General features: G+C 39.2%; 1 long non-coding RNA gene across 1 annotated transcript; it reads right to left on the bottom strand.

The window, feature by feature from the left end:
- Nucleotides 1–12,913: 12,913 nt before the first annotated feature.
- Nucleotides 12,914–17,984, bottom strand: LOC103103335 (uncharacterized). The gene is made up of 3 exons (XR_458551.3): nucleotides 17,924–17,984; nucleotides 14,154–14,372; nucleotides 12,914–13,322 (listed from the first exon to the last, which is right to left on the bottom strand). It is a non-coding gene; the product is annotated as an uncharacterized LOC103103335 (long non-coding RNA).
- Nucleotides 17,985–19,684: the final 1,700 nt, after the last annotated feature.

Here is a 19,684-nt window from a genome sequence, read left to right as displayed (position 1 = left end):
TCCATGAATTAAGGATAAACCCAGGATCCTAATCTGTACCTTTTCCCTCCTTCTGTATGAATGAGTTTCCATCTGCAAGGTTGGAGTTGGTATTCACAGTAATAGGACCATTGATCCATTGAGGACATTTTAGGAAGTGGTGTGATGCATTGGCCCTAGAATGCAAAGGCTTGGGTCCAGATTTCAGTGATTATCCTTGCCAGACGTGTCACCTTGGGCCAGCCAGTTCATCCCCCTGGGCCTTGGCTTCCTCATCTGTAAAATGAAACGGTTGGACTAAATGGCATTTGGGGTTTCCTCCTAGCTCTAAATCTATGTTCCCAGGATTCTATAAGCATGACATCTGCAACCTTTTCAAAGGACTTTCTCCTTAGCATATTCTTCCTCACTTTCAAAGGAAGGGGTTAGGGAAGAGGAAGAAAAAGGAACTTCAAACTCATTTTAAACCCGTTTTTAAAGTGCCGCCCCTTTTCAGGCAGAAGCTTTTATATTGGGTGTAGTAACTGTTAGCAGTCTGTGACATTTCTCATCTGTTCTGGGTGTTACTAGTACATGGCAGGTCAAGGCTGTCACCTTCATAAAAGCAAAGAACATCTACACTGGCGTGCTCCAGTGTGGAGTCCCTCTGAGAATTACCCATGTCACACCAAATAGCATCAGCAGTATTTATCATCTCTTCATCTCTGCCATTTTGTAAGTGTTTCTTTCAAAGAAAAAAAAAATTCTGATTATTTTTACATGAAGATAGCTTCTCTTTGCTTCTATGATTTGAAAGCCCGTACACCAAAGCCTGAATCGAAGGGAGTTAATTTGTCCTCGTGGCAAGTATAATTAAAAGACAAGTCTCCTGGGGGATACCTGGAAAATTAAGGTTATTGTTGTCACTATTATTAATTAATTATTATCAGATGCTCGCCTTTAAAAAAATGATCAGCCTTTCGGTTTTGATGCTCCCTATTATCCTCATTAGGTAATGGTGAAATAAAGATGAATGAATCTCAAGCAGATGAATTAATGATTAAGGCAGGCTGGAAGACTTCAGCTTGGATGCCGTTCCTGACTGGCTGGTCTTTCCCCCCCCACCCCAGCCCCTCTTAGCCTCTCTACAGTTGGCTGGATTTCAGGTGAGAGTCCAAATGAGATTAACACACAGGCTTGTGATTCCAGCCCTAGAAGAAGGCTGATAAACAAGGGAGGGAAAGGCCAGAGCCAGAGCCAGTCTTTGTCCCAGGGCTGCCACAGGGAGGCTGGGGAGGACTGGGATGTGAGGAAGCGGGGGTGGGGGCCAAGGACCCCAGGTAGCTTCCATGGATGCTAATAAGGGCTCTGTTAAGAGAATCAATGGGGGAACTTAGACCTGGAGGCTCAGATTTGGTATGACAGTATTGTATGTTAAATAAATACCAATAAATTATTAAAACATATTGGTTGTGTAGTAACACAGAGGCCTAACAATGTAGAGTGTCAGCATGCACTACTCTTACTCAGGGAAATTCTCCATTTCCTTAATGCCAGCCCTGACATCCCGGAGCCTGACACAAAGCCTTTTTAGAGGAGATTGACACATGTCTAAAATTGCTGAGATTTTATGTCGTGCTCTTAATACTTGAAACCCTGGCAAATGCAATTCCTTGCCACTGAGAGAGAACAATGCCTCCGCCTGGGGGGGTTTGACTGGAAAATGGGAGAAACAAAGATGCTTTCTTTTCTGCAGCTTCAAGTTAGTGGAGGAGAGGGGAAGAATCCGTGTGACTACGGCTGAGGAAAGGTGAGGGTCATCCCTGTCCCCCCAGGGCAAAAAGAACCACCTCCTCCTTATCCCTGGCCCCTTAAACTGACATCATTCCATTTCAGTAGTGTCCTGCTTGCTGCCTGGTCCTTGCCTGCCAGAGGCCTCCCGCGTGCATGGGCCACTATGGGAGGGCAGTGGGAAGAGCGTTTGTGTTCTAATTCCATCCCTGCCTTGGCTGGGGAATGGTGGTAGCCCTGCTGGACTCAAATTTTAACACTAAAGGAGGAGAATACAAACCATGACTTCTCTGGGATGGTAGCAAAAACCTCTCCCTTTGGTACTTTTTAATGGATTTTTTTTTCTTTAAACCACAATACAGGCATCAAATTTTGCTAAGTGTTTGGGGCTAGCACCTCTTTTTAATTTTTCAAAATAGTTTTTAATAATGTTTTATATACAAATTGCTGTACATTCAAGTGAAAAGTATAAAACCTGGACCATAAAAGCTACAAACTTTGCCCTCAGTAAGTATTAAAAGTTTCTTTAGGTCAAGTTAGTGACATGATAAAAGATCATTATAGAAAACAATCTAAGGCAGGTTTGATTGGCAATGGATAGTTCAACATCGGGACATTTCACCTCCAAATATATGCAGTGCTAGTCTGTTCTCTGTTGCCCAAAGCAGGACCTCAAGAATGAGTGCTGGTGGCAGCTAGGTAGCTCAGTAGATTGAGAGCCAGGCTCAGAGATGGGAGGTCATGGGTTCAAATCTGGCTTCAGACACTTCCCAGCTGTGTGACCCTGGGCAAGTCACTTAACCCCTATTGCCTACCTTTACCACTTTTCTGCCTTGGAACCAATACACAGTATTGATTCCAAGATGGAAGGTGAGGGTTTAAAAAAATAAAGTAAAATCTTATATTCAGCAAGTCTTCAATTACAACCCAGTCTTTTAAAATCCAGTTATGATTTCAGCATTCATTCTTTTAAAAAATATTAAAATTATATAATAAATAATAAATAAATAAAATTTAATGATTAAAAATTATTTTAAAAAATAAAATAAAATCTTACATTCAGCAAGTCTTCAATTACAACCCAGTCTGTTAAAATCCGGCTATGATTTTAGCATTCATTCTTTTTTTTTTTTAAACCCTTACCATCCATCTTGGAATCAATACTGTGTATTGGTTCCAAGGCAGAAGAGTGGTTAAGTGACTTGTCCAAGGTCATACAACTAGGAAGTGTCTGGGGTCAAATTTGAACCCAGGACCTCCCATCTTTAGGTCTGACTCTTAATCCACCGAGCCACCCAGCTGCCCCCATGAATGCCAGATTTTAAAAGAATAAGGAAGTTTACAGAGAGCGTCATAGATTTAGAGCAGGAAAGGATTGTAGCAATCATTAAGTCCAACCCCTTGATTTTATAGATGAGGAAAGTGAGGCTCACAGAGGCTCTGCTGAAGATAACACAACTAGTAAGTATCTGAAGCAGAATTTGAAGCCTTAGATTCTTGACTAAAAGACTAGTTCTTCCCTATACACATCCAGAGAAAGAACTGTGGAAGTAGAAATACAAAAGAAAAACATGATCAATCACTTGGTTTGATAGGGATATGATTGGGGATTTTGACTTTAAAAGATCACTCTATTGCAAATATTAATAATATAGAAATAGGTCCTGAACAATGATATATTTAAAGTACAGTGGAATTGCTCATTGGCTCCAGGAGGGGGGAGGGAGGAGGGGAGGGAAAGAACATGAATCATGTAACCATGGAAAAATATTCTAAATTAATTAATTAAAAAGTGAATGGGCATGTAAAGATAAATAAAATAAATTTTTAAATAAAAAATAAAAATAAAATAATAAAAGACTAGTTCTTTATCCATCATTAACACCAAGCAAAAATTTAGAGGACTCAGTGTTTTTTATTGTGGTCCATGAGGATTTACCTTCTATTTACCCTTTTGTCACATGGCACTTTGTTTTTTTAATCTTGCACACCAGAGGGGGAAAAATAGTCTGGTTTACCAGAAATTTGATAATCTTCAAGAATAGCTCTAAAGATGCTACTCAAAATAATCTGTGAATTATGAGCATTATTTTCCTAAGACAGACTCATCTCAAAACTACTCACTGCTCTGAGATCTTTTTTTTTTTTAATATAAGCAAAACAAAAAGGAAAGTTGTTTCCAACAGAAGGAAAGATAATAACAGCTCACGTGTAGATAACACTTTATGGTTATAAAAGGTACCTACCTTTTCTCACCTAATCCTCACAATGGTTCTATGAAATTAGTATGAGTAGCATTGTCTCCTTTTATAGATGACAAAAAAAAACAAAAACCAGGTAGATTCAGAACTCCCATGTCTATAGCACACTATGGTTTGCAAAAAAAAAAAAAAAAATTGCTTTCCCCCCAACAATCCTGGGAGAGAAGTTGCTCAGAGAAGCTAAACTACCTGCTTATTGCCACACAGCTAGAAAACATGAGTCAAGACTTGGACTCAGGTCTTCTGTTACTGTTAAAAGGAAATTCTTTGTGCAGGCTTACACCGTGATTAAAGAGGCAAAATTCATGAGAAAGAATCAGGACAGCTAGAGGTGGCATAGTAAATGGAGCCCCAGCCCTCAGCCCGGAGACAGGAAGATTCATCTTTCTGATATCAATTCTGGCTTTAGACACTTCCTAGCTATGTGACCCTGGGCTAGTCATTTAACTCTGTTTGCCTCAGTTCCTCATCTATAAAATGAGTTGGAAAAGGAAATGGCCAACCACTCTAGTATCTTTGCCAGGGAAACCTCAAAAGGCATCAAAAGTTGGACACAAATGAACAACAATTATTTCTTAGAATAAAGAGAATTAAAAGGAGTTTGCTAAAAGTATATCAACATAGCATATTGATGGACTGATCATTGGAAATTCGCCAGACTTTTAAGATGAGGCCAACTTTCATTGATAACTTCCATAATGAAATAAAGATAATTTCAGATAGGTCCAGATCAGTGAAAGGGGATGGGCCATTGCATCTCAGTTCCTTTCCAAGGTAATAAGTATAGGACAATTTGCCAAGCATAGACAGATAGGGGGTTGACCTGGTATACGTTAAATAGCAGGTAATCCAAAGCTGCAGACGAGGTGATACCTGCCTCATGTTAAGATGAAACATTTAAGGGGGCTAAACTGTGGCAGGTAAAAATTAGTTTCTCTCTGCAAGGAGTATTATATTTTTAGAGTTTTATTTAAGTTTAAGAACTTAAGAAAATACAAGTAAGAAAAGCACATGCGAAGGAGGGCCAAGAGGCCCATTCAACCTCACCTTCATCATGAAAGTCCCGTCTGCTTGCAAGCGGAAACAGGAAGAGACCTTAGTAGGCTTTTACAACAAGTTAAATAGAACTTTTGATCCCGCCTGGGTGAGGATCTCAGTGAGATTACAAAGCATCCTGGAAAGTGTCCAAGGACTTCTGGGGATTGGAGTCCCGGGTTCAAGTCTCCATTTTTACACTTAAGAGTGATTTACAAGAAAGTCTAGAAACAATTCGATATAGCTGATGCAGTATAACTTTCAATACTACCAATTCAAAGTTCTTTTCCTTAAATTATAGACTAATTGTTCAATTCCTTATTTAAAAAAAACAAACATGTTTCTCAGAGTTCACATAAACATGAACTTCCCAATTGATAATTTATTTAAAATCCTTTAAAATTATCACTGACTGGATTGAGAGCCAGGCTTAGAGATTGGAGATCCTGGGTTCAAATCTGGCCTTGGACACTTCCCAGCTGTGTGATCCTGGACAAATCACTTGACCCCCATTGCCTAGCCCTTACCACTCTTCTGCCTTGGAACCAATACACAGTATTGATTCCAAGATGGAAAGTGAGGGTTTTTAATAAAAAATAAAATAAAATAACCACTGACCACTTTCTTTTTGGGAGATACCTCTCTTAACTTCTTCCAGCTTCTTCATGCTTACTTTCAAACACATAGCTTGTTACAGGCTTAAACTAAAAGACAAGTGGCCAGCTAACAGAAAGGATAGCTTCAAGTCTTTTGTTTGAAGACTGTTGATAATAAACAAAAACAAAAACAACCAAAAAAACCCACACCATTATCACCACCTCAACGAAGTAACCTCATCCTGGGATCTGTGAGATTTAAAATGGTTGAGGTCTTAAACTGTAGTGATTAAAATGGTGGAAGATATAAACTGTGATAGATATAAGAGAGGGTGAGTAAATTTGACCTCAGAAAATATGTTTCACTACAGTGTCTTGGTTTTTAAATCAAATATAAGGTGGTCACCAGGGAAATAGTCCCAATTTTTCAAATACCCAAGTCAAGTGGGTTTTATAGAGATTTTAATTAATACAAATGTGGAATTAAAGAAAAGAGAGAAAGAGAAAGGAAATAAGTATGAAGGGCCTTAAGCCAAAATGGCCTAGACCTGAGTCTTAAGAGAGAGAAATTAGTCAGTTTTCTTTTATCACTCACTACAAGATCTGTCTAAGCAAGGATTCTAGTGACACCAGGCCAGCATCATCTCAGCTGCTTTCACCAGCTCCCTCCTCCATCTGAATGTTTCAAAATCGGTCTTCCTCAAAATGAGTCCTTCTCAATCTGAATGTTTCAGAATGAGTTACAGCGCTTCTGGCGAGCTCTTATTTTTAAGGGCAAAATCTCCTATGTCACCTCCCCTAAGTTCTTCCATCTACCAATCACTGTAGATGTTTTCCAAAAGATAGCCCATTTTGAATTCACAGCTGAGTAGATTAATCTCTTTATTAAGTCAGAAAAAAATGCTGCTGTGTTGACTAATTTCATTAAGAGAAAACCTCTGAGTAAGTTTTCACCTTTTAGGTCTAAGTAGTTTACAAGTTGCCCCACCTTTATAGGCACTTAGCATCCCATTGTATCAATTCCAAAAATAGGCATGGCTCAAAGAACTCCTTTCCTTTATAAGTATGGTTTTCAAGTACTTTCATTGTTTAGCAAGGAGTTTTCTGCCCTAAAACATTCTTAAGTACGGGTGGAATAGAGATCCTCCCATAGCAAGGAGTTTTCACATTCAAGTAGAGTTCTCACTATCTTGTAGGGAATTATTTCAAGTAGGGAATTGGAGGATTCCTCAATGTGGAGTAAAATTTTTAACATTCATAAGTCTGTGAAATTTTAAGGTTTACAGATCTACCCTTTAAAACTCTGCTCTTACACAGACTTTCTTGCCTCTTGTATTGAGCTAGAATCCATAACATCAGTTTTAATCTCTTTTAAAATGATATATTCAGTTTAATTAAGAACTCCTTTTCTAGTGTTAGCATGGTGGGCTAAGAAGAGGAGAAACAACAAGCTGTTGGCTTAAGGCTTGCTGAAGGACTGGCTTCAATTGCCTGTGTTTCTTTGTCTGACTGCATTGTTTTGCTTCTGAAGCTATCTTTATTTATTTATTTTTTAGAATGTTCACAATAAAGAGTGAATTAGTTGACCCCCTTCCCTGTCTCCCCCAACCTAAGGTCAGTGATATAATTTTAAAAATCAAAATATGTTGTTATATGGGTCAAGAAAGACAGAAGGATTTTACTGATTCTTGTGTCTCCAAACAAAGTGTATTTTAAACTGAATTATTTGGATGAGTTTCACATTAAGATCCAATCAGGTTATGAGAGGGGCAGATTTTTTCCTCTTTGGAAATCTTCGTAGGTGTAAAAATGGAGATTTGAACCCCAGACTTCAATCCCCAGAAGTCTTTGGTATTTCCCAGAATTCCCTATAATCTCACCTGAGTCTCCACCTGGGCGAGATCACAATTAGTATTTAAACTGGCAGTAATGTCTACTTCTCTCTCTTCTATGCTCTCCTCTCTCTCCTCAGCCACTGCAAATGATGTAGTAAGTAAGCTTTGAATGGGCTAATCAGCCCTAGGCATGTGGTTTCTTATTTTGTATTTTCTTTATTGCTTGATTTCTAATAATCCTTAATAAACCTCATAAAATATAATATTTCTATTACTAGAGACTAATTTCATTTTTACAGTAGGTGAAAATGTAAATATGCAATATACAATACTAATACATCAGGAGGAAGGTGACTACGTGTATTGCCAGAGTTCAATTGAAGACTTTGAAAACTGGAGCTGCCCATTGGGAAGCAGGAGACCTGCTTGACCTAATGAGGGTAAGCCTGATGCCCAAGGATTCCCAAAGAAGTTGAATACTTTGTATTGCATGTACTCTTGGTGGAACTCAATCTCTTTCTATCATTCCTAATATTGAGTCTTTTGGTCTGACCACACACCAAGGCCTTTTGTTTCCTTGCTCCTTAGCTTGATCCTGCTCATCACTGCTAGGGAAGGCAGAGTAGGATGGTAGAGGGGGCACTGACTCCAAAGTACGAGGAATGAGAATCCAGTTCTACTTCTGATGCTTGCTGCCTCTGTAACCATTTAACCTTTTGGGATGTTCATGTCCTCATTTATAAAATGTGGAAGTTGGACTAAATGACTTCTGAAGTCTCATCTAGGCTAGAGCTACCCTCGGCTTGGCACCAGGGCCATGCACCAGAGAAAGACTGCTCAGTATGGCCACTCTCACCTTTCTGGCTGATCTTTGAGTGAGATCCTTATTGTCAGCGCCTTTGTTCATTCTCCAGCCCCAAGGAAGACCCAGCAGGACTGAGAGGGACCATAGAGGAGGATTCCTGATGCATTCAAGCCTTTGTTTATATATCTTTAGCAATTTGAGTCTAGCAGCTGAGATTGGGAATCATGCCTATTGAATCAGCATTAAAGGTAATGGGGCTTTGAAGTGAAATCGAAGTCAATGGGGGAAAAGATGTGATTTATAGATATTTGATTAGCGTGCAACTTTTTAGGGAAGTCATCCATTGTATAAAGTGAGGTTCACCTGAACTAGAGAGTCATATAAGCTTTCCTTTTATTTGATATGATTGAGTAAAACAAGACATCATAACAGCATCCTCTCTTCCCTGGGTCTTGTAAATCTTGCCTTCCATGTTGGTGAAAAATGTCCTCCACCTTCTCCAGGAGTATCTACATTAGTCAAAGAATATACCTTCTCCGATGGCTGTCTACCTTCATTAAATTGCTTTCAGAGTACACAATGCCTCCGAAAGTGCATTGAAAATAATGTGCATTATTCAAATGGTTTTCAATGTGCTCAGGAAAAAGGAGGTGCCCACAGATGGGAATGATTTTAAGTAGCTCATCGGCACTGCAGGAAATTCACTTTCCTTTTGATTCGTATGCCATTTCACAGGAGGTAGGAGTATTTCCAGGGCAGACACAATTTTGCTGAGGGGAGGAGGGCTTTCAGCTCCCCAAACTGGCGTATGGTGAAGAGGCCCCGCACACTTGAAAACACACACCAAATGCCTTGTAATTTTCCGAAGGAACAATCCTTTATGTCTCTCCATTCTGCCTTAGAAGTGCAGAAAGATGTTTTTACTAAGTGGGATTATTTTCTCCCACATGGAGTTTTAGACCCTGTAACAAATGTAATGAAATATGTCAGCCTTTGAGCTAGAAACAGAGAACTAAGGGTGATGCTCCTCTTATTTGCCAATAATAACAATTTTTAAATAGGTTTAATATCCCCCCACCCCCACCCCTGACTTTTCAGGTCAAATTGGAGGCATGTGCCAGCCCCAAGGAGATGTATGGTGTACAAGGTAGAGAGCAAACCTTCTTGGTAAAGGGCATTGGAATCTCTCTTGACAAGTGTTTTGCATGCAGTTAAATAGACAAATGTATTCGTCTGCCAGGATCTCACAGGGATTGTACTTGACGCATGTCACCAAACAGTTTCTTCAGCACTGGTGGAATTATAGAACCTTCATACCTCATAATGATCAAAGCCTGGAAGCCCCACGCCCACTTAGGATTGGCACATTGGCATTCCACCTGACCCTCAGAGCCAAGGATGCTTATGTGTACTTGAGAAGGACTTTTAGCTGTCTTCAGGGTGGGGGGACAGCGGGTATTGTGGCTGCTCTTAGTTTTCTTAGGAGAATGAAAGCAGAAAGCTTTCTCCATCATCTGCCAGGAGTTTCTTTTGTTGAAAGTGCTTAATTGATGTTTCCATTTGAATAAAGCTGTAATCTTGATTCCAGAGGCCTGAAGATCTAGAATGTTACTCCACCCCTACCCCCACCCACCCACCCATCCAGGCAACAGGATAAATATGCAGAAAGAGACACTCATTTTTGGATGTAGTCAATGTGGGATTTATTTTGCTTGACTATATATAGTTGATATAAGAATTTTGTTTTTATTTCTTTTTCCTCCCCCAGTGGTAGTGGTCAGGGAGACGAAAAAAAGAGATTTCTTAATTGAAAAAATATAAAATTTGTTTTTTTTTAAAGGGCAGTAAAGCATCTGAACACCAAAGGGGGCCTCTAAGATTGTTTAGTTCAACTACCCACTTTGCAGATAAACTGAAGATCAAGGAGAAAGGACTTATCCAAGGTCTTACAGGTAAAGACAGACAGAAGTCAAGATTTGCATTCCAGATCTCTTGGGTTTCAGTTTCAGCCCTCTTTTTGTTACTCTGTAGCTTCCCTTCCTTTGTTTGCAAAACTGCCAGTTCTGCTCTTTCCATTTTAGTGTCCAATTTGAAGAAAATCATCAGCTTATTCAATGCCCAAATGAGAAGGCCCAGCCTTTTATGGAAAATTTTAAGATACCTGAGGTGATTCACTTCTTTGGGAAGTCTCCATAAAAGGTATCAGCATGTCCCCTCATGTGGCTCATTTTGGGTATTTGCAAATATTAAAAAAATTTTCAGCATTTCAGGGATTTACATTTGACCCCCAAAATTGAAAATGCTTTGAGCTCTATGGGTCCATAATATGCAAACTGTAGCATTGCTAATAAACATTTACAGCATAGCAGGCACAGAACTAGCTCTATAAGGCCCCTTCGAGACACAAAGCAAACAATACTGTATTTAGGCCAACATCGCACACCACATTAAATAAATTGGCTTCCTCTTATTGTCAAGCGTTGTCACTGGCTCTTCCCAGTCTTCAGCAATAACAAGTTCCATTTCCAAGGCAGTGGTGTCACGTACTGAGGGAATGGGGTACTGGTAGAACCGCTTTCTTGTTTCCTCAGGAGAAAAGTTCTCCAGAATAGCGCAGAACCTGTGCCCCGCCACAATCACACAATAGTTCTCTGCATAGCCATCTGGCTCTCATAAGGGTCTGTACCTATCATATCTAACTTGGAACTGCAAGCACAGTCCTTTCAAAATCTGGGTGGCAGAGAGCCTGTGAAAACTTGGCCCCTGCTATCATAAGTTGCTGTCAGATTTGATCCAATTTTGGCGATGGTATTTCTTGATGCAGAAGCAAATCTACATACATAGAGAGGGTGTGCTTCTGAATTTACACCCGCTGTGCCCTTACCTATTTTCGTATATGCATATTGCATAGTAATAGTGATTTTATGCATTAAATTTAACTATTTCCCCAATTTCACTGTTTATCATTCTGCTGAATAATTCAGTTACTCTATGGACTTAGTGGACTTTTGCTTGATAAATTCCCTACTCTGAGCCTTGCCTTACATTGGAATTTTTAATCAGGTTGAAACCTATCAAGTAGAGATCAAAGCTGAGAATAATGATGCTACCGATATACGTTTTAGCCAAATGATGTTCCTTACAACACACATCCTCAAATCACTTAGTTGCTAGCTAAAGTGTAAGAGAATTTATGATGCTAAATAAAACCAGAAAAAAAGATGTTTTAATAAGATGAAAATCCAAATGTTAAAATAATGAGCCATCTGCATGGGTGGCCCTCTCCTGAGAGATGCCAAGAGCTTTACCATCTGTGAAACATTTACCAGCTGTTTCCTTCTCTTTTTTGTGAGAACGTAAGAAATCCTTGCAGTTGGTGTTTCTAAGTGATACATCATAGGAAAGAAAGCAGGTTCGCCCAACTTCAGGAATGCTAGCCTGGGCTGAATTAACCTAATAATGGTTGCTGCCCCAGCAGGGGCACATGCTGGTGTCCCACAGTCTCCTGCACAACACACTCCCAGCCCCCAGATCCATCCAGTTCAGAAGCCCAGCAAGGAGCAGCAGCAGATGGAAGAGGAAGAGGAAGAAGAAATAAATAACATCCCCCAAGGTCATTTAAAAACTGATCCTTGGAAGGGAAAGGCAATGCCTGCTCATTTGCTAGCTGGAAAGTTGGTTTTCCCTTTTGAGTATTCAAACAAGGTTTGGGCTAAATTGTGATCGAGCTGCCTGCTATGGAGAGTGGTGTCTGAAGTAGTCCAAATATTTTTGAACCTGTCTCTCTTTCTCCTTTCTCTTCTCTGATCACTGTTTCATACATCTGCCAGTCAGCCATGTATCCCTGCTGCTTTTGCCCTGATGAGTGCCTTCTTTAGGTTGCCTGAGTTATGTATGGTCTCCGGATCAGAACAGAGAGCTGTGCACGGGTTTAACTTTGCAGTCCACTGATCAAAGGTTCTGTGCCCAAATAATCAGAACCCAAGTTAGTGAGCAGGCCCACAGATTTTCCCATTGGTCCAAACTACATTTTGTCTCTCTGCTTTGCTAGTTAGAACTGTAAGGAGAGACCATTCCATTTTTCTTTCAATACAATCACTTTATTAATGGACAGAGTAAATTTCAAGAAACATGACCTAAGAAGTAGATCTGGGTGGCAACGGTCAGCCTTTCTTCTGCCCTCATGGGTGTTGGAAGTGGTGATTTTAGAAAAGATTTTGGTAATATTTCTAGAATTATTGTCTTCATGGCCATATGCAGGTGGATGAAGAAAGACAGGCTCTACTTCCCTTATCTAGTTAATGTTGGTTAAGCCACACATTTTCAATGAAATCAAGATTTATGACTCCTTTTTAGAAATGAGTCACCTACATCAAGAGTATTACTCCTAGTATCTAAAAGACATTCCCTGTACCTTCATTTATAACGGGGCAAGAGGAAGAATGGTGGATAGAAAGAATACTGGACTTCAATTCGACAGAGTTTGAAAGTATCTACCATGTGCCAGGTACTATGTGAGATGCTGGAGGTACCAAGATTTAAAAAAAAATCCAGTCCTCAAAGAACTTACATTTTTTCAATTTTATTTAATTAGATGATTTAGAATAATTTTCTATGGTTACAAGACTCTTATTCCTTCCCTCCCCTTCTCCCACCTCTCTCCCATATCTGGCACACAATTCCACTGGGTTTAACATATGCCATCGATCAAAACCCATTATTTTAGTATTTATACTACGTGATCTTTTAAAGTCTACTTTCCCAGTCATAGCCCCACCGACCCATGTGATCAAGCAGTTGTTTTTCATCTGTGTGTCTTTTCCCACAGTTCTTCCTCTGAATGTGAATAGTCTTTCTCATATGTCTCTCAGGATTGTCCTGGATCACTGCATTGCTGCTAGTAGAGAAGTCCATTACATTTGATTGTATCACAATGTATCAGTCTCTGTGTACAATGTTCTCCTGGTTCCTGTTCCTTTCACTCTGCATCACTTCCTAGAGATCGTTCCAGTTCCCATGGAATTCCTCCAGTGCATTATTCCTTTACATACAATAGTATTCCATTACCAACATATACCACAATTTGTTCAGCCATTCTCCAACTGAAGGGCATCCCCTCATTTTCCAATTTTTTGCCACCACAAAGAGAGCAGCTATGAATATTTTTGTACATGTCTTTTTCCTTATTATCTCTTTGGGATACAAGCCCAGCAGTACTATGGCTGGATCAAAGGGCAGAAAGTCTTTTAGTGCCCTTTGGGCATAAGGAACTTACATTTTATTAGATGCATAAGTCTCAGAAAATAGGATTTCTCCAGAATAGCAAAAACTGACTGTATGACCTTGGACAGGTCACATTCCCCATCTGAGCTTTAGTTTCCCCATCAATAAAATATACCATCTGGTCTTTAAGGTCTCTAGCAACTCTAACATATTGTGATTCTATGAACATCATCTTTCATACCAGAAAAGTACATAAGGAAGCTTTTTTTAAGATACTGTAAAATACAAAGTTAAACTCCATTTCCAAACCAATGAAGATTCTTTCTAACTACTACCACAGACCTTGCTATTTCATTCTAAAAGACAGCATTAAACACTTCTTGATAATGTAAGTACTTTCTGCTGAAACAAGAGTCAGTGCATCTATCTGTGAATATAGGGGAATCAACTATATGTTAACCCTCAACATCTCCTCACGTATGTTTTGTCTGTAACATTTAAAGCCAAAGAATTTGGGAAATCACTCATTTAAAAGATGGTAAAATCCAAAGACATCCTAGGCCATGTTCTAGTCTAGGGACCTGTGTTTGGCACTTATAAGTCAGTAAACATTAAATCAGAGGCACAAAAAAAGAAAAGAAACACCTACCTCTTTTCCTGCTTTTCTGACCTCCTCTTCTTTATTGGAATAATATTTACAGTCTCCTGTCTTTTTGCTCCTCTGCAGATTCACAGCCCAGGTGCTGTGGAGGTGGGTGCTATGGGGCTTTCCCCTCTGCTCTACTAGGCTGGCCAGGCCCTGGTAGCTAGGTATCATGTTCCTTCTGGCCTGTGCATCCTGTTAGCCAGGATGGATGTCTGTGTTAAACTAGGAAACAGGTTGGAATCATTAACCCTCATTACACTTGCAAACTTTTTTGCTGTCTTATTTTATTACTGTTGGATTTTCCTACAAACAGGGAGGTATTGTTTTCTTTAAGCTACATATTGGACATGCAAGAGAGTAGTGGGGTAGCTAGACTAGGAATGGGGTAGTTCCCAAAATTCATTCCTTCAACCAATATTTATTAAGTCCCTAGTATGCACATAAGGGTTTGTATCAAGTACTATGATACATATAATGATTTTTAAAAAGGAAATCAATCATTCCAATCCAATAAACATATATTAAATACTCTGTGCCAGTGTGGCAGTTAGGTGGTTCAGTAGTAAGAGTGTCCAGCCTAGTAAGGAAGACCTGAGTTCAAATCTGGTCTCAGATACTTACTAGCTGTAAGACCCTGGGCAGATTACTTAACCTCTGTTTATCTTAATCCACAGGAAAAGGAAATGGCAAATCACTCCAGTATCTTTGCCAAGAAAGTCCAAAGGATAGTGTGGTACATGGGGTCACAAAGAGTTGGATAATTAAATGAATGATCAACAATACTGTGCCAGTGCTGGGAATACAATTAATGAAAAGATAGTCCCTGCCCTCAAGGAGTTTGTAATGAAAAGGGGAAGACAACACACATAAAAGGAAAGCAGGAAAGCAGAGAGGAAGGACACCAAGGGGGAACATGTGTTCCAAGGAATTGAAACCAACAAGAGCAGTAGATGCAAAGTGGAGTGACCCCAGTCCAGTTTCTGCCCTCTATAAAGGAAGGCATTGGGAGGAGGTCAGACCTCCATGCTCTAGTTCTCCAATCAGAAGGGAGAGTAGCTGACCATGGTGGTATCAGTCAAGGCTTAAGTTGGCATCATGGTGGCTAGAACTGGGATGATGAACTTTTTGTGGGAGAGGCATCATGTTTCATAGAGTGAAAATCTGTCAGAATAGCAGATGCAAAACTGAGAGAAGAGATCTAATCCCTGGCCTGAAGATGTTTGTAATCTAACAGAAAGGATAAAGCTTTTCTCTCTTTTTAAAAATTTGGCTGGTGATCTTACTGATGTATAGAATTCTCAGGAAAAAAACTCCCTCTGCTGATTCACGTGAGCAAATGCTCAACAAATTTGTGTTAGAGAGTTGTTTGGGAGTGCTTAGAGGTCACGTAACTTGTCTAGGATTGCACACCCAGTATATATCCGCAGTAGAGTGAAGATCCAGGTCTTTCTGACTCTATTGCCATTATACCACACTGCCTTAACACTGACAGGGCTAATTAGAGTAAAAGATAAAATGTGTTGAATGCTGATGAGAGATCCAAAGCACTATGAGAAATCTAAGAGAGCAGAAATGACATTGGTTGTTCAGTTATTTTCAGTTGTGTCTGACTCTTCATGACCTCATCTGGGTTTTTCCTGGCCAAGATACTGGAGTTGTTTGTCATTTCCTTCTCTGGCACATTTGACAGAAGAAGAAACTGAGGCAAACAGGGTTAAAATGATTTATTCAGGATTACACAGCTAGTAAACCAGATTTGAATTCAGGTCTTCCTACTTCTAGGTCAGGCAGTCTATCTGTTGCAATGTCTAGTTGCCTAAAATGACATTAGGTGGGAAGATTTTGAGAACTTTGTGAAAGAAAAGGAATTCAAGTTAGTCTGTGAAGGATGGGGGAACTCAAAGTTACTGAGGAGAAAGGAAAATATCATGCAAAAAGGTCTTGGCTGGAATTGAAGACCAAACTAAATATAGAACTTATTTAGATGTAGAGAAAGGCTTGTATTGCCTCTTTTATTGCTCATAAAGGTAGAAGTATTTCCTGATGCCTATCTTTATGCTATAAGCAATCATATATAACCTCATTGAATAACTATGCTCCTGAGTTAAACTCACACAATCATTTTATGCTACTCGGTTTGGCATTCAAGGCTTTCCAGGCAAAACCAAACCTAAACTTTTGGGGTGTCAGTTCAAACCAAAGAGATTGTTAAAATTTCAGCATGGGCATTTATATTTTCTGAAACTGGCAAATACTACAAATCAAAGCTTAATTGTTTTGTTGATTGCCCTAGACTTAAAGAGATGGAGAAAATGCTTAAAGGTTTGTCTGAAGTTCTATTACTTCTTTTTTCTCTTTTTTTTGCTCTCCTTTTTTTCATTGTTTTTTCTCTCTTTCTTCATTCCTTGATTTCATACTCTCTTCTTTTTCATATTCTTATACTTTATTCTTTTCTTTTTTACTCCTTCCTCTTTTGATCTCTTTATATCCTTTTTTTTAACCCTTACCTTCTAAGACAGAAGGTAAGAGTTTAAAAAAAAAAACCAATACTCTGAATTTATTCTAAGACAGAAGAATAGTAAGGGCTTGGCAATGGGGGTTAAGTGACTTGTCCAGGGTCACACAGCTGGGAAGTGTCTGAGGTCAAATTTGAATCCAGGACCTCCCATCTCTGGGCCTGCTCTCAATCCATTGAGCCACCTAGCTTCCCCCTCTTTATATCCTTTTTCTTTCTCTTTTTCTCTTTCTTCCTTCTCTCATTCTTTCTCACTTCCACTCTCCTCTTCTGCCTCCCTCTTCTTTCCCCTGCCCTTTCTGTTTATGTAGTGGTAGTATATATGTATATACATTCACATGCACACATATATTTCTAATTCTGTTGGCTTCACTTTGCATCACTCCAGAGATCTTTCCATATTTCTTTTTTATATTTCACATTTAGTTTTTTATGATCTTATAATATTCAATTACTTTAAAATACCATAACTTATTCAGCCATTTTCTGATTATTCAATAGATTATTTCTATTTCTTAAATATTATATTTTGGGCAGTTATTAATATTTTTTACAAATAGGTATTTTCCCACCTCTCTAGAGTGTTTTTGCTATAAAATCCTAGCAATGAAATCACTGGATTACCATCTTCTCCTTGATATTGTCTTCTCTTCAGATTTTGGTGACATTACTCTCACCTATTCTCCTACATGTCTGAAAATTCCTTCTCAGTCTCCTTCAATGAACATTCAACCAGACACATCTGTTTCTTATATAGATGTCTCTTAAGGATCTATCTTAAACCTGCTTCTCCCTTTATATGATTTCATATAGTTGGTGAATTCATTTGTTCCTATAGACTTAATTATCATCTCTATGTAGATGAGCCTCAGATCTACTTATCCAGCCTTAACCTTTTTCAAAACCTTTAGTGTTGCAACTCCTACTGTCCATTGGATATCGTGAACTGGATGACCTGTAGACATCTTAAACTTAGCATACCCAAATCTGAATTCATCATTCCTCCCAATCCCTTCTCTCTTCCTAACTTTCCTATTACTGAGTCTTGATTGTATATAGTTGTTTGCATGTCATAATTCTCAATTAGATTGGAAGCTTTTCAAGTACAGACCAATGACTCTTCCTTTGTATCCTGTAAAAATTAAAATTAATCTACACTCATTTCAAATATTATATTTTTTAAAATGTATTAATAATCAATAGAAGTAACAAAATAAAAAGGTAACAAAATAAAACCACTATCCCATGACTCATTTACCTGTTCAAAAACCCCACTCCACCAGAGTCACAGACAGGAAGCAAAGAGTGCAAGAACAGGAACCCCACCAAATTTATCCCTTTGTCTACCTCAACATGAAACAACAGGAAGTCAGTGGCCTCCTGGGAAATGTAGTTCAAAGGCACAAGATTTTCAATTACACAATCTCTAGCATTTAACACAGTGACTCTAACATAGTTGGCATATAACTAATGCTCATTGATTTGTCTTGTGTCAAATGAAATGAATAATCTCATGTCATATCTTCACACTGTCATTATACTCTCCAACGTATTTCTACTAGCCTATTGTCCACAGCTCCACCAATGGATTAGAGCTCCCAGTATTGTCACTAGCACAGGGGTGATCAGTGCTTTGATCTAAGACACCAACATCTGGATTGGAAGTGGGTAGCATTCTTCCTCTCCATAATCGTTTCACTCAGTGGTTCAGGGACAGCAAAGGCTGATCCAAAGAAGGAAGCATATTCCCACCCTAGAGATATCACTGGCCTTTGGCCCCCATATTCTAAGAGTCATGATATTGCTATGCCCCTCTCCTGTGGGTTTGCCCTTTTCCATCACCGTAGCAAGGTATGTCTGTGCTTCACACAGTTGACTGTTCATGTGACAGTCAGTCTTGGACACCATGTAGAATTGGGGTCAATGGCTGCCTATACTGTCTTTGAGATGTCCTAGGGCAGCCTTGGTAAACCTTTTCTGAGTTTGGGTACCCAGAGGGCAAATTCAAGCTGTCTGTGAGTCCCCACATTACCAGAGAGAGCTGAGGGAGAAGATGTTTGCTTTGTAAGCAAAAATTGTCCTCAGGTGCTGGGAAGAGGAGGAATGGAGCAGCTCCCCAAGAACCAGCTCTGCAACCTTGCCACATCTTTGCCAACACTGTCCTAAATTCTCTATCTCATCCAAACTCCCACTGCTGCCCTCTCCTGCTCAACTCAATCTTCCACTAGACTTCTTAGCTCTGGTTCTACAAAAGCCTGTTTCCCCAGAACCCCACCAACAATGGATTTTTATCACTTCTGCTGTTTTTATTATTCCAGTGGGTTTAAGGTGATATCAACATTGATTGATTACTATTTCTCTTTTCATTAAAAAATTAGAACTTCTTTTCATGTAGTTGTTAACAGTTTATATTTCTTCCTTAGTAAATAGTTGATTTCTACCATTTGTCAGTTGAGGAATCAACTTTAAAGCCTGTGACATGTTTATGTACAAAATCTCACTTAAACTTTACAACAACTCTGTGCATTAGGTTCTAGAGGCATTATGTGGCCCATTTTTGCACATGAGGAAATGGAGGTTTAGAAGATTAGTGGATTACTTAACCAGTCACACAGTAAATGCCAAAAGTTGTATTTGAGCTTGGCATTAGAATTCTGTTTCCTAGACTAATGTTCCATATTCATCTTTTTCTTTGTACCCCCCAGAACTCACCACAATGCTTTCCACAAGTAGGTATTGAATAAATGGCTGTTGTTGCTATACTACATTTACTCTTTGATAGATTAAAACTTCACTAAAACTTTTCAGAGAGAGGGCACAAGCGTTAACTTTGTGGATGCATATGTGTGTACGTAAATGTTTCTTCTCTTCTAAACTGTACTTATAAACTCCTTGAGGGAAGAACTGTGTCATTTACATGTTTGCATCCCCTCTGATATCTCACATGATTGCCCTACACATGGAAGATATTTAACAAATATTTGTTGACCTAGATGGATGGAGTACTTTCTGGATTAAG

This window comes from Monodelphis domestica, chromosome 1 (assembly GCF_027887165.1).
Source record: "Monodelphis domestica isolate mMonDom1 chromosome 1, mMonDom1.pri, whole genome shotgun sequence".
In the NCBI taxonomy this organism is placed as follows: domain Eukaryota; kingdom Metazoa; phylum Chordata; class Mammalia; order Didelphimorphia; family Didelphidae; genus Monodelphis; species Monodelphis domestica.
The sequence above is the reverse complement of the archived record's forward strand: the minus strand, read 5'-3'. Positions and strand labels throughout refer to the sequence as shown.